The sequence below is a fragment of the Meles meles genome, chromosome 16, assembly GCF_922984935.1.
Source record: "Meles meles chromosome 16, mMelMel3.1 paternal haplotype, whole genome shotgun sequence".
Taxonomy (NCBI): Eukaryota; Metazoa; Chordata; class Mammalia; order Carnivora; family Mustelidae; genus Meles; species Meles meles.
In genome coordinates, this window is record NC_060081.1 from 9,956,932 (window position 1) to 9,970,556 (window position 13,625).

Below are 13,625 nucleotides of genomic sequence, written 5' to 3' on the forward strand. Positions count from 1 at the left end.
GGGAACAAACTGCCATTTATCAATCTTCACTTTAAGATCGTGTTTAAATTTTGGAAGTATAAGGGACTTGCTTTGCACTTAATACAGAGTATCCAACTAGTCTCCCGTCCGTCCTTGTTCTAACTTCTTTCCTCAACTGGGAAAACACTGCCACAATGCATTTTCTTATTAAGCCGGATTTTACGTTTTGGAAGCATAAGCGCATTGGCGAGCACTTAACTCAGAGTCTCCAACCTGACTAGAGTCCGCCCTTGTTCTGAATACTTTCGTTACCTGGGAACAACTGCTACTTAGGAGACTTCACCTTCAGTGCGGTTATACGTTTTGGAAGTATAAGGTTCTTGGTGTTCACTTACCTCTGAGTATGCAAATCGCCTATAGTGCACCCAGGTTCTAACTTTTTTCCATAACTGGGAACACACTGCCACTTAGGAGACTTCATCTTAAGTGCGATTATACGTTTTGGAAGCATAAGGGACTGGACGTCCCTTAACTCACAGTATCCAACTGGCTTATAGTCTGCCCTTGTTCTAAGATCTTTCCTGAACTGGGAACACACGGCTGCTTATGCCTCTTTGCCTTACGAGCATTTATACGTTTTGGAAGCATAAGGGCCTTCTCTGGGCTTTTACTTAGAGCTTCCAACTTGCTTAGAGTCCACCTTTTTTCTAAGCTCTTTCCTGAACTGCGAACACACTGCCAATGATGAGACTTCACCTTAAGAGCAATGATACGTTTGGGAAGTCTAAGGGACTTGGTGTGCACTTAATTCAGAGTATCCAAATTGCCTCCAGTCCGTCCTTGTTCTAAGTTCTTTCCTCAACTGGGAAAACCCTGCCAGAATGGGTTTTTGTATGAAACGCGATTTTACATTTTGGAAGCATAAGTGCATTGGCGAGCACTTAACACAGAGTCTCCAACCTGCCTAGAGTCCGCCCTTGTTCTAACAACTTACCTCAACTGGGAAAACACTGCCATTTAGGAGAGTATGTTTTCAGTACATTTGCACGTTGTGGAAGCATAAGGGCCTTAACTTGAACTAAACTCAGTGTATCCAACATGCGTATAGTCTGCCCTTGTTCTGAGATCTTTCATCACCTGGGAACTCACTGCCCCTTATGAGACTTACCTTAAGAGCGATTATCCGTTTTGGAAGTAGAAGTAACTTGGCATGCACTTCCCTTAGAGTATCCAACTTGCCGATAGTGCGGCCTTTTTCTAACTTCTTTCCACATCTGGGAACACACTGCCACATAGGAATCTTTACTTCAGATCGAGTTTACGTTTTGAACGCATAAGGGTCTTGGCGTGCACGTATCTCTGAGTATGCAACTTGCCTAGAGTGCGCCCAGGTTCTAACTTCTTTCCACAACTGGAAACAAACTGCCATTTATGAATCTTCACTTTAAGATCACGTTTACGTTGTGGAAGCATAAGCGTCTTTGCGTGCCCTTAACTCAGAGTATCCAACAAGCTTCCAGTCCGCCCTTGTTCTAAATTCTTTTCTTAACTGGGAACACACTGCTACTTAGGTGAATTCACCTTCAGTGCGGTTGTACGTTTTGGAAGCATAAGGGTCTTGGCGTTCACTTACCTCTGAATATGCAACTCGCCTATAGTGCGCCCAGGTTCTATCTTCTTTCCACAACTGGGAACACACTGCCACATAAGAATCTTTAGTTAAGCTCCAGTTTGGGTTTTGGAAGCAGAAGGGTCTTGGCATGCACTTAACTCCGCGTATGCAACTTAGCTATAGTGCGCCCATGTTCTAACTTCTTTCCACAACTGGGAACAAACTGCCATTTATAAATCTTCACTTTAAGATTGTGTTTACGTTTTGGAAGTATAAGGGTCTTTGTGTGCACTTAATTCAGAGTATCCAACTAGCCTCCGGTCTGTCCTTGTTCTAACTTCTTTCCCCAACTGGGAAAACACTAACACAATGGGTTTTTGTATTAAGCCGGATTTTACGTTTTGGAAGCATAAGCACATTGGTGAGCACTTAACTCAGAGTCTCCAACCTGCCTAGAGTCCGCCCTTGTTCTAACACCTTTCCTCAACTGGGAAAACACTGCCATTTAGGAGTGTACGTTTTCAGTGCGTTTGCAATTTTTGGAAGCATAAGTGCCTTCACTTGAACTTAATTCAGTGTATCCAACATGCTTATAGTCTGTCCTTGTTCTGAGATCGTTCCTCACCTGGGAACTCACTTCCACTTAGGAGACTTACCTTAAGAGCGATTATCCGTTTTGGAAGCAGAAGGGACTTGGCGTGCACTTCCCTTATAATATCCAACTAGCCGATAGTGCATCCTTGTTCTAACTACTTTCCACATCTGGGAACACACTGCCACATAGGAATCTTCACTTCAGATCGAGTTTACGTTTTGAAAGCATAAGGGTCTTGGCGTGCACGTATTTCTGAGTATTCAACTTGCCTAGAGTGCGCCCAGGTTGTAACTTCTTTCCACATCTGGGAAGAAACTGCCATTTATGAATCTTCACTTTAAGATTGCGTTTACGTTTTGGAAGCTTAAGCGTCTTTGCGTGCCCCTAACTCAGAGTATCCAACAAGCTTCTAGTCTGCCCTTGTTCTAAATTCTTTCCTTAACTGGGAACACACTGATACTTAGGAGACTGATCACCTCCAGTGCGGTTATAGGTTTTGGAAGCATAAGGGTCTTGGCGTTCACTTAACTCTGAGTATGCAACTCGCCTATAATGCGCCCAGGTTCTAACTTCTTTCCACAACTGGGAACACGCTGCCCCATATGAATCTTTAGTTAAGATCGACTTTAAGTTTTGGAAGCAGAAGGGTCTTGGCATGCACCTCACTTAGCGTACGCAACTTAGATATAGTGGGCCCATGTTTTAACTTCTTTCCACAACTGGGAACAAACTCCCATTTATAAATCTTGACTTGAAGATCGCATTTACGTTTTGGAAGTATAAGGGACTTGGTGTGCACTTCATTCAGAGTATCCAAGTGGCCTCCCGTCCGTCCTTGTTCTGACTTCTTTCCTCAACTGGGAAAACACTGCCACAATGGGTTTTGTATTAAGCCGGATTTTACGTTTTGGAAGCAGAAGCACATTGGCGAGCACTTAACTTAGAGTCTCCAACCTGCCTAGAGTCCACCCTTGCTCTAACACCTTTTCTCAACTGGGAAAACACTGCCATTTATGAGTGTTCGTTTTCATTGTGTTTGCACGTTTTGGAAGCCTAAGGGCCTTCAGTTGAACTTAACTCTGTGTATCCAACATGCTTATAGTCTGCCCTTGTTCTGAGATCTTTCCTCACCTGAGAACTCACTGCCACTTATGAGACTTACCTTAAGAGCTATTATCTGTTTTGGAAGCAGAAGGGATTTGGTGTGCACTTCCCTTAGAATATCCAACTTGCCGATAGTGTGGCCTTGTTCTTACTTCTTTCCACATCTGGGAACACACTGCCACTTAGGAATCTTAACTTCTGATCGAGTTTACGTTTTGAAAGCATAAGGGTCTTGGCATGCACTTATCTCTGAGCATGCAACTCACCTATAGTGCGCCCAGGTTCTAATTTCTTTCCACAGCTGGGAACACGTTGCCACATATGAATCTTTAGTTAAGATCGAGTATTTGGTTTTGGAAGCATAGGGGTCTTGGCATGCATTTAACTTAGTGCATGCAACTTAGCTATATTGCGCCCATGTTCTAACTTCTTTCCACAAATGGGAACAAACTGCCATTTATAAATCTTCACTTTAAGATCACGTTTACGTTTTGGAAGTATAAGGGACTTAGTGTGCACTTAATTCAGAGTGTCCAACTAGCCTCCCGTCCGTCCTTGTTCTAACTTCTTTGCTCAACTGGGAAAACACTGCCACAATGAGTTTCCGTATTAGGCCGGATTTTACATTTGGGAAGCATAAGCGCATTGGCGAGCAGTTAACTCAGAGTTTCCAACCTGCCTAGAATCTGCCCTTGTTCTAAATACTTTCATTAACTGGGAACACACTGCCACTTAGGAGACTTCACCTTAAGTGCGATTATACATTTTGGAAGCATAAGGGACTGGACGTGCACTTAACTCAGAGTATCCACCTGACTTATAGTCTGCCCTTGTTCTAAGTTCTTTCCTGAACTGCAAACACAAGGCCGCTTATGCCTCTTCGCCTTATGAGCATTTATACATTTTGGAAGCATAAGGGCCTTAGCCTGACTTTTACATAGAGCTTCCAACTTGCTTAGAATCTGCCTTTGTTCTAAGTTCTTTCCTGAACTGCGAACACACTGCCACTAATGAGACTTCACCTGAAGAGCGATGATACGTTTTGGAAGTCTAAGGGACTTGGTGTGCACTTCAATCAGAGTATCCAACTTGCCTCCATTCCATCCTTGTTCTAACTTCTTTCCTCAACTGGGAAAACACTGCCAGAATAGGTTTTCGTATTAAGCGCAATTTTAAGTTTTGGAAGCTTAAGCACATTGGTGAGCACTTAACTCAGGGTTTCCTACCTGCCTAGAGTCCGCCCTTGTTCTAACAGCTTTCCTCAACTGGGAAAACACTGCCATTTAGGAGAGTTCGTCTTCAGTGCGTTTGTAGTTTTTGGAAGCATAAGGGCCTTCACTTCATAAATGTCTGTTCATATCCTCTGCCCATTTCTTGATTCAATTATTTGTTCTTCAGGTGTTGAGTTTGCTGTGCCCTTTATAGATTTTGGATCATAGCCCTTTGTCTGGTATGTCTTCTCCCATTCTGTCAGTTGTCTTGGTTTTGTCAACTGTTTCCATTGCTGTGCAAAAGGATTTGATCTAGATGAAGTCCTAATAGTTCATTTTTGCCCTTTCTTCCCTTGCCTTTGGCAATGTTCCTAGGAAGAAGTTGCTGTGGCTGAGGTCGAAGAGGTTGCTGCCTGTATTCTCCTCAAAGATTTTAATGGATTCCTTTCTCACATTGAGATCCTTCATCCATTTTGAGTCTATTTTCATGTGTGATATAAGGAAATGATCCAGTTTCATTTTTCTGCATGGGGCCATCCAATTTTCCCAACAGCAGTTGTTGAAGAGACTGTCTTTTATCCATTGGATGTTCTTTCCTGCTTTTTTGAAGATTAGTTGACCATAGAGTTGAGGGTCTATTTCTGGGTTCTCTATTCTGTTCCATTGATCTCTATGTCTGTTTTGTGCCACTACCTTACTGTCTTGGTGATGACAGCTTTGTAATAGAGCTTGAAGTCTGGAATTGTGATGCCACCAACTTTGGCTTTCTTTTTCAATATTCCTTTGGCTATTTGAGGTCTTTTCTGGTTCTGTATAAATTTTAGGATTAGTTGTTCCATATATTTGAACAAAATGGATGAGATTTTGATAAGGATTGCATTAAACGTGTAGATCGCTTTATGTAGCATAGGCATTTTCAAAATATTTGTTCTTCCAATCCATGAGCATGTGACATTTTTCCATTTCTTTGTCTCAATTTCTTTCATGAACACTTTATAGTTTTCTGAGTATAGATTCTTTGCCTCTTTGGTTAGGTTTATTCCTAGGTATCCTATGGTTTTGGGTGCCACTGTAAATGGGATTGACTCCTTAATTTCTCTTTTTTCTGTCCTGTTGTTGGTGTAAAGACATGCAACTGATTTCTGTACATTGATTTTATATCCTGACACTTAACTGAATTCTTGTACAAGTTCTAGCAGATTTGGAGTGGTGCCTTTTGGGATTTCCACATATAGTATCATATCATCTGCAAAGAGTGATAGTCAACTTCTTCTTTGTGATTTGGATGCTTTTAACTACTTTTTTCTTCTTCTTTTTTTTTTTTTTGGCCTGATTGTTAAGGCTAGGACTTCTAGTACTATGTTGAATAGCAGTGGTGATAATGGACATCCCTGCCATGTTCCTGAACTTAGCGGAAAAGCTCTCAGTTTTTCTCCATTGAGAATGATATTCTCACGGTGGATTTTTCATAGATGGCTTTGATGATATTGAAGTATGGGCCCTCTATCCCTACACTTTGAAGAATTTTGATCAGGAAAAAATGCTGTACTTTGTCAAATGCTTTTCCAGCATCTATTGAGAGTAACATGTGGTTCTTGTTCTTTGTTTTATTAATGTACCATATCACATTGATTGATTTGTGAATGTCAAACCAACCTTGCAGCCCTGGAATAAATCCCACTTGGTCATGGTGAATAGTCCTTTTAATATACTGTTGGATCCTATTGGCTAGTATTTTGGCGAGAATTTTTGCATCTGTGCTCATCAAGGATATTGGTCTGTAGTTCTCTTTTTTGATGGGATCTTTGTCTGGTTTTTGGATCAAGGTAATGCTGGCCTCATAAAATGAGTTTGGAAGTTTTCCTTCCATTTCTATTTTTTGAAACAGTTTCAGGAGAATAGGAATTAATTCTTTAAATGTTTGGTAGAATTTGCTGGGAAGCTGTCTAGCCCTGTGCTCTTGTTTGTTGGGAGATTTTTGATGAGTTCTTCAATCTCCTTACTGGTTATGGTTCTGTTCAGGTTTTCTGTTTCTTCCTGGTTCAGTTGTGGTAGTTTATATGTCTCTAAGAATGCATTGATTTCTTCCAGATTGCCAAACTTGGTGGCATATATTTGTTCATAATATGGTCTTATAATTGTTTGTATTTCTTTGCAGTTGTGATATCTCCTCTTTCATTCATGATTTTATTTATTTGGGCTCTTTCTCTTTTCTTTCTGATAAGTCTGGCCAGAGGTTTATCAATCTTATTCTTTTTTTTAAAGCTTTTATTCATTTTTTTGACAGACAGAGATCACAAGTAGCCAGAGAGGTAGGCAGAGAGAGAGGAAGGGAAGCAGGCTCCCTGCTGAGCAGAGAGGCCAATGCGGGGCTTAATCCCAGGACTCTGGGATCATGACCTGAACCGAAAGCAGAAGCTTTAACCCACTGAGCCACCCAGGTACCCCAATCTTATTAATTCTTTCAAGGAACCATCTCCTAGTTTCATTCTTTTGTTTTTTGTTGTTGTTGTTGTTGTTGTTTGTTTGTTTGTTTCTATTTCATTGACTTATGCTCTGATATTTATTATTTCTCTTCTCCTGTTGCGATTAGGCTTTCTTTGTTGTTCTATCCTCAGCTTCTTTAGGTGTAGAGTTGGGTTGTGTATTCGAAACCTTTCTTGTACCTTGAGAATGGCTTGTATTGCTCTATATTTTCCTCTCAGGACTGCCTTTGCTGTGTCCCACGGATTTTGAAGTGTTTTGTTTTCATTATCATTTGTTTCCATGGATTTTTTCATTTCTTCTTTAATTTCTGTTTGACCAATTCATTCTTTAGAAAGATGCTCTTTTGCCTTCATGCATTTGGGTTCTTTCCAAATTTCCTCTTGTGATTGAGTTCTAGCTTCAGAGCATTGTGGTCTGAAAATATGCAGGGAATGATCCCAGTTTTTTGATACCGGTTGAGACCTGATTTATGACCCAGGCTGTGATCTATTCTGGAGAATGTTCCATGTGCACTGGAGAAGAATGTGTATTCTGTTGCTTTGGAATGGAATGTTCTGAATATATCTGTGATGTCCATCTGTTCAGGTTTGTCATTTAAGGTCTTTATTTCCTTGTTGATCTTTTGCTTGTATGATCTATCCATTTCAGTGAGGAGAGTATTAAAGTCCCGAACTATTACTGTATTATTGTTGATGTGTTTCTTTGATTTTGCTATTAATTGGGTTATATAGTTGGCTGCTCCCATGTTAGGGCATAGATTTTTTAAATTGTTAGATATTCGGAGTCCCTGGGTGCCTCAGTGGGTTAAGCCTCTGCCTTTGGCTGAAGTCATGGTCTCAGAGCCCTGGGGTCCAGCGCAACATCAGGCTCTCTCCTCAGCAGGGAGCCTGCTTTCCCCTCTCTCTCTCTGCCTTCTCTCTGCCTACTTCTGATTTCTCTGTCACTAAATAAAAAAAAAAATAATTCCTAAAATTGTTAGATCTTCCTGTTGGACAGCCCCTTTGAGTATGATATGGTGTCCTTCCTCATCTCTTATTATACTCTTTAGCTTAAAATCTAATGGATCTGATATAAGGATTGCCCCGAAAGCTTTCCTTTGATGTCCATTAGCATGGTAAATTGTTTTCCATCCCTCACTTTTTTTTTAAATTGTAGTATAATCAACATACAGTGTTGTATTAATTTCAGGTATACAATACGATGATTCAACGATTTTACATATTCCTCAGTCTTACAACAGTAAGTGTATTCTTAATCCCCTTCATTTCACCCACTCTCTTCCATCTATCTTCTAACAGTCATCAATTTGTTCTCTGTATTTAAGGGTTTGTTTTGGTTTTGTTTTGTTTTTGTTTTTGGTCATTTGTCCCTTTTTTTATTTGTTCATTTTTTTTGGTTCCCAAATTCCACATATAAATGAAATCACATGGTGTTCGTCATTCTCTGACTCAGAAATACACACACATCACTTGTACTTTATCCATTATCTCTTGGTGGACTCTTGGGTTGCTTCCAAATCTTGGTTATTGTAAATGATGATGCAATAAACGTAGAAGAATATATATCTTTTCGATTCAGGGTTTCATATTATTTTTATTTTTTTAGTTTCTTTTCAGCGTAACAGTATTCATTGCTTTTGAACCACACCCAGTGCTCCATGCAATACGTGCCCTCCCGATTACCCAACACCTGGTTCCCGAACCTCCCACTCCAGGCCCTTCAAAACCCTCAGGTTGTTTTTAGGAGTCCATAGTCTCTCATGGTTCAACTCCCCTTCCAGTTTCCCTCAACTCCCTTCTCCACTCCATCTCCCCATGTCATCCATGTTATTTGTTATGCTCCACAAATAAGTGAAACCATATGATACTTGACTCTCTCTGCTTGACTTATTTCGCTCAGCATAATCTCTTCCAGTCCCATCCATGTTGCTACAAAAGTTGGGTATTCATCCTTTCTGATGGAGGCATAATACTCCATCGTGTATATGGACCACATCTTCCTTATCCATTCGTCTGTTGAAGGGCATCTTGGTTCTTTCCACAGTTTGGCGACCGTGGCCGTTGCTGCAATACACACTGGGGTAGAGATGGCCCTTCTTTTCACTACATCTGCATCTTTGGGGTAAATACCCAGCAGTCCAATTGCAGGGTCAGAGGGAACCTCTATTTTTAATTTCTTGAGGCATCTCCACACTGTTCTCCAATGTGGCTGCAACAACTTGCCTTCCCACCAACAGTGTAAGAGGGTTCCCCTTTCTCCACAACCTCTCCAACACATGTGTTTCCTGTCTTGCTAATTTTGGCCCTTCTAACTGGTGTAAGGTGATATCTCAATGTGGTTTTAATTTGAATCTCCCTGATGGTTAGTGATGATAAGTATTTTTTCATGTGTCTGATAGCCATTTGTATGTCTTCATTGGAGAAGTGTCTGTTCATATCTTCTGCCCATTTTTTGATATGATTCTCTGTTTTATGTGTGTTGAGATTGAGGGGTTCTTTATAGATCCTGGATCTACAGACCTTTTGTCTGTACTGTCATTTGCAAATATCTTCTCCCATTCCGTGGGTTGCCTCTTTGTTTTGTTGACTGTTTCCTTTGCTGTGCAGAAACTTTTGATCTTGATGAAGTCCCAAAAGTTCATTTTCACTTTTGTTTCCTTGTCTTTTGAGACATATCTTGAAAGAAGTTGCTGTGGCTGATATCGAAGAGGTTACTCCCTATGTTCTCCTCTAGTATTCTAATGGATTCCTGTCTCACGTTGAGGTCTTTTATCCATTTCGAGTTTATCTTTGTGTACAGTGTAAAAGCATGGTTGAATTTCATTCTTCTCCATATCACTGTCCAGTTTTCCCAGCACCATTTATTGAAGAGACTGTCTTTTTTCCATTGTATATTTTTTCCTGTTTTGTCGAAGATTATTTGAGCATATAGTCGAGGGCCCATATCTGGGCTCTCTACTCTGTTCCACTGGCCTATGTGTCTGTTTTTATGCCAGTACCATGGTGTCTTGGTGATCACAGCTTTGTAGTCAAACTTGAAATCAGGTAATATGATGCCCCTAGTTTTGTTTTTGTTTTTCAACATTTCCTTAGCAATTCGGGGTCTCTTGTGATTCCATACAAATTTTAGGATTATTTTCTCCAGCTCTTTGAAAAGTACCAGTGGAATTTTTATCAGAATGGCATTAAAAGTGCTGGATTTTGTCAAATGCTTTTTCTGTATCAATTGAGAGGACCATGAGGTTCATCTCTGTTCTCTTATAGATTTGTTTTATTACATTGATGTGTGAATGTTGAACCATCCTTGTAACCCAGGTATGAATCCCACCTGGTCATGGTGGATAATCATTTTAATGTGTTGCTGGATCCTGTTTGCTAGGATCTTGTTGTGAATCTTAGCATCCATATTCATTAGTGATATTGGTCTGAGATTCTCCTTTTTTGTAGGTTCTTTGCCTGGTTTGGGGATCAGGGTAATGCTGGCTTCATAAAAAGTGTCTAAGTTTTCCTTCTGCTTCAATTTTTTGAAACGGCTTCAGGAAAATTGGTGTTATTTCTTCTTTGAAAGTTTGATAGAATTCCCCAGGGAATCCATCAGGTCCTGGGCTCTTGTTTTTTGGGAGGTTTTTGATCAGTGTTTCAATCTTGTTACTAGATATCGGTCTATTCAGGTTGTCAATTTCTTCCTGGTTCAATTTTGGGAGTTTTCCAGCAATGCATGTATTTCATCTAGGTTGCTTAGCTTATTGGCATATAAGTGTTGGTAATAATTTCTGATGATTGTTTCTATTTCCTTGGGGTTATTTGTGATCTCTCCCTTTTCATTCATAATTTTATTAGTTTGGGCTTTCTCTCTTTTCTTTTGGAATAGTGTGGCCAATGGTTTATCGATCTTATTGATTCTTTCAAAAAACCAGTTTCTAATTTCGTTGATATGTTCTAATGTATCTCCTGTTTCTACCTTATTGATCTCTGCTCTAATCTTGATTGTGTCCCTTCTTGTGCATGGAGTTGGTTTGATTTTTTGTTGATTCTCTAGTTCTTGAAGGTGTAGAGACAGCTGGTGTATTCTGGATTGTTCAATTTTTTTGAGGGAGGCTTGGATGGCTATGTATTTCCCCCTTAGAACCGCCTTTGCTGTATCCCATAGGTTTTGGACCAAAGTGTCTTCATTCTCCTTGGTTTCCATGAATTGTTTAAGTTCATCTTTGATCTCCTGGTGATCCAAGCATTCTTAAGCAAGGTGGTCTTTAGCTTCCAGGTGTTTGAGGTCCTTCCGAACTTTCCCTTGTGATTGAGCTCCAGCTTCAAAGCATTGTGATCTGAGAATATGCAGGGAATAATGTCAGTCTTTTGGTATCGGTTGAGTCCTGCTTTGTGACCCAGTATGTGGTCTATTCTGGAGAAGGTTCCATGTGCACTTGAGAAGAATGAGTATTCTGTTGTTTTAGGGTGGAATGTTCTGTATATATCTATGAGGTCCATCTGGTGCAATGTTTCATTCAATGCTCTTTTCTGCTTTGATGAACTGTCTATTGCTGAGAGAAGCATGTTAAGATCTCCTACTATTAATGTATTCATATCAAGATGACTCTTTATCTTGATTAATAGTTTTGTTATGTAATTGGCTGCTCCCATAATGCGGGTGTAGATATTTACAATTGTTAGATCAGCTTGGTGGATAGTCCCTTTAAGACTGTAGTCTTACAGTCTTATATGTCTTGTATGTAGTCTTGTATGTAGTCTTACAGTCTTATATGTCTTGTATGTAGTCTTGTATGCAGTGTCCTTCTGTATCTCTGACTATAGTCTTTAGTTTAAAATCTAATTTATCTGATATGAGAATCGCTACCCCGGCCTTCATTTGAGGCCCATTGGCATGAAAGATGCTTCTCCATCCCTTCACTTTCAGTCTGGGTGTATCCTTAGGTTCAAAATGCATCTCTTGTAGACAACATATGGATGGGTCCTGTCATTTTATCCAATCTACAACCCTGTATCATTTTATGGGCGCATTTAAGCCATTCACACAGAGTGATTTTTGATAGATATGTTTTTATTGACATCGTGTTACCTTTGAAGTCTTTCTGTCTGTAGATTGTCTCTATATTTCTGTTCAATGATATTCTTAGAATTTTTTCTCTTTTATAGACCCCTCCCCTTAATATTTCCTGCAGTGTCGGCTTGGTGGTTGCATAGTCTTTTAAGCCTTGCCAGGCTTGGAAACTCTTTATCTCTCCATCCATTTTGATGTCAGCCTTGCTGGATAAAGTAATCTTGACTGCATGTTCTTCTCATTTAGTGTCCTAAATATATTGTGCCAGCCCTTCCTGGCTTTCCAGGTCTCTGTGGACAGGTGTGACATTATTCTAATGGGCTTTCCTCTGTATGTAAGGAGCTTCTTTGTCCTAGCAGCTTTCAAGAGGGTCTGCCTACAATTATAATTCTTCATTCTTACTATGAGGTGTCGCGAGAACTTTCAAGAATCTATAAACTTGGGGGGAAACTGTTCTGCCTATAGTACATGAACACTTTTTCCATTCGTGAGATTGGGAAAATTTTCGTAGACAACTTGTTCCACTATATCTTCTAGACTTCTCTCTTTCTCCTCTCCTTCAGGGATTGCAATAATTTTGATGTTGGAACTTTTCATGGCATCATTTATTTCCCTGATTCTGTTTTCGTGGCTTCTGAGCTGTTTGTTCCAGGCTTCCTCCTGATCCTTTCTCTCTATCTTTTTGTCCTCCAGATCACTAATTCTATCTTCTGTCTCAGTTACCCTAGCTTTTAGAGAATTTAGATTGGATTGGAACTCATTGAGAGCATTTTGAACATCATCCCTGGTGGCTTTCAGTTCTGCCCTAACATTGTGAACATCATCCCTGGTGGCTTTCAGTTCTGCCCTAATCAATTCTCTTTGGTCATCCATGGCTTTCTCCAAACTAGGTATTGCCTGGATAATTATTAGCCTGAATTCCTTTTCTGACATATTGTCTATGTCAATAGCCATTATCTCTGTTGCAGAAGGTCCATCCTCTGTATTTTTCTTCTGTTGGAGATTCCTCCTCCTAGTCATTTTGGTGAGATATGACTGAACGGATGTAGCTGGATATATCAACTGTGGTGCACTCAAGGTGCTCCCTGGAACGTTTCTGAGCAATCAGGATTCCCCACCCAAACGAGAGAAAAAAGAAAAGAAAAATAAAAAGAGAGAGAGAGACAGGAAAAAAGGGGAAGATAAAAGAGAAGGCTCAGCCCAAATGATCCCCAAGGTAAGATTCATGAAGTATACAAACAAAAACAGACAAACAAAAAGACTGATAAAATTATATGACAAGAGAAAGAAAACATTTACATATAAAAGCAAGAAAATGAAATTCCCTCGACAAAAAGAACCCCACGTATAAGATTTATATACTACCAGGACAAACAAAAATACACAGAAAGAGTGGCGGAAGGAAAAGTTGGGAGAGTGGTGATAAATTCTCAGTGTGGGAGAGGAAGTTAATTTTGATTCTTCCTGGAGGTATCTTTATGTTTTTGTTAAGGGACTCAACTTTCCTAAGAAAAAGGGGGATTACAATTTGGTTTGCCTATAGGGGTAGCATTGATTGGGGAAAGGGGATTACCTTGAAGTATAAGTCTATATGTATATT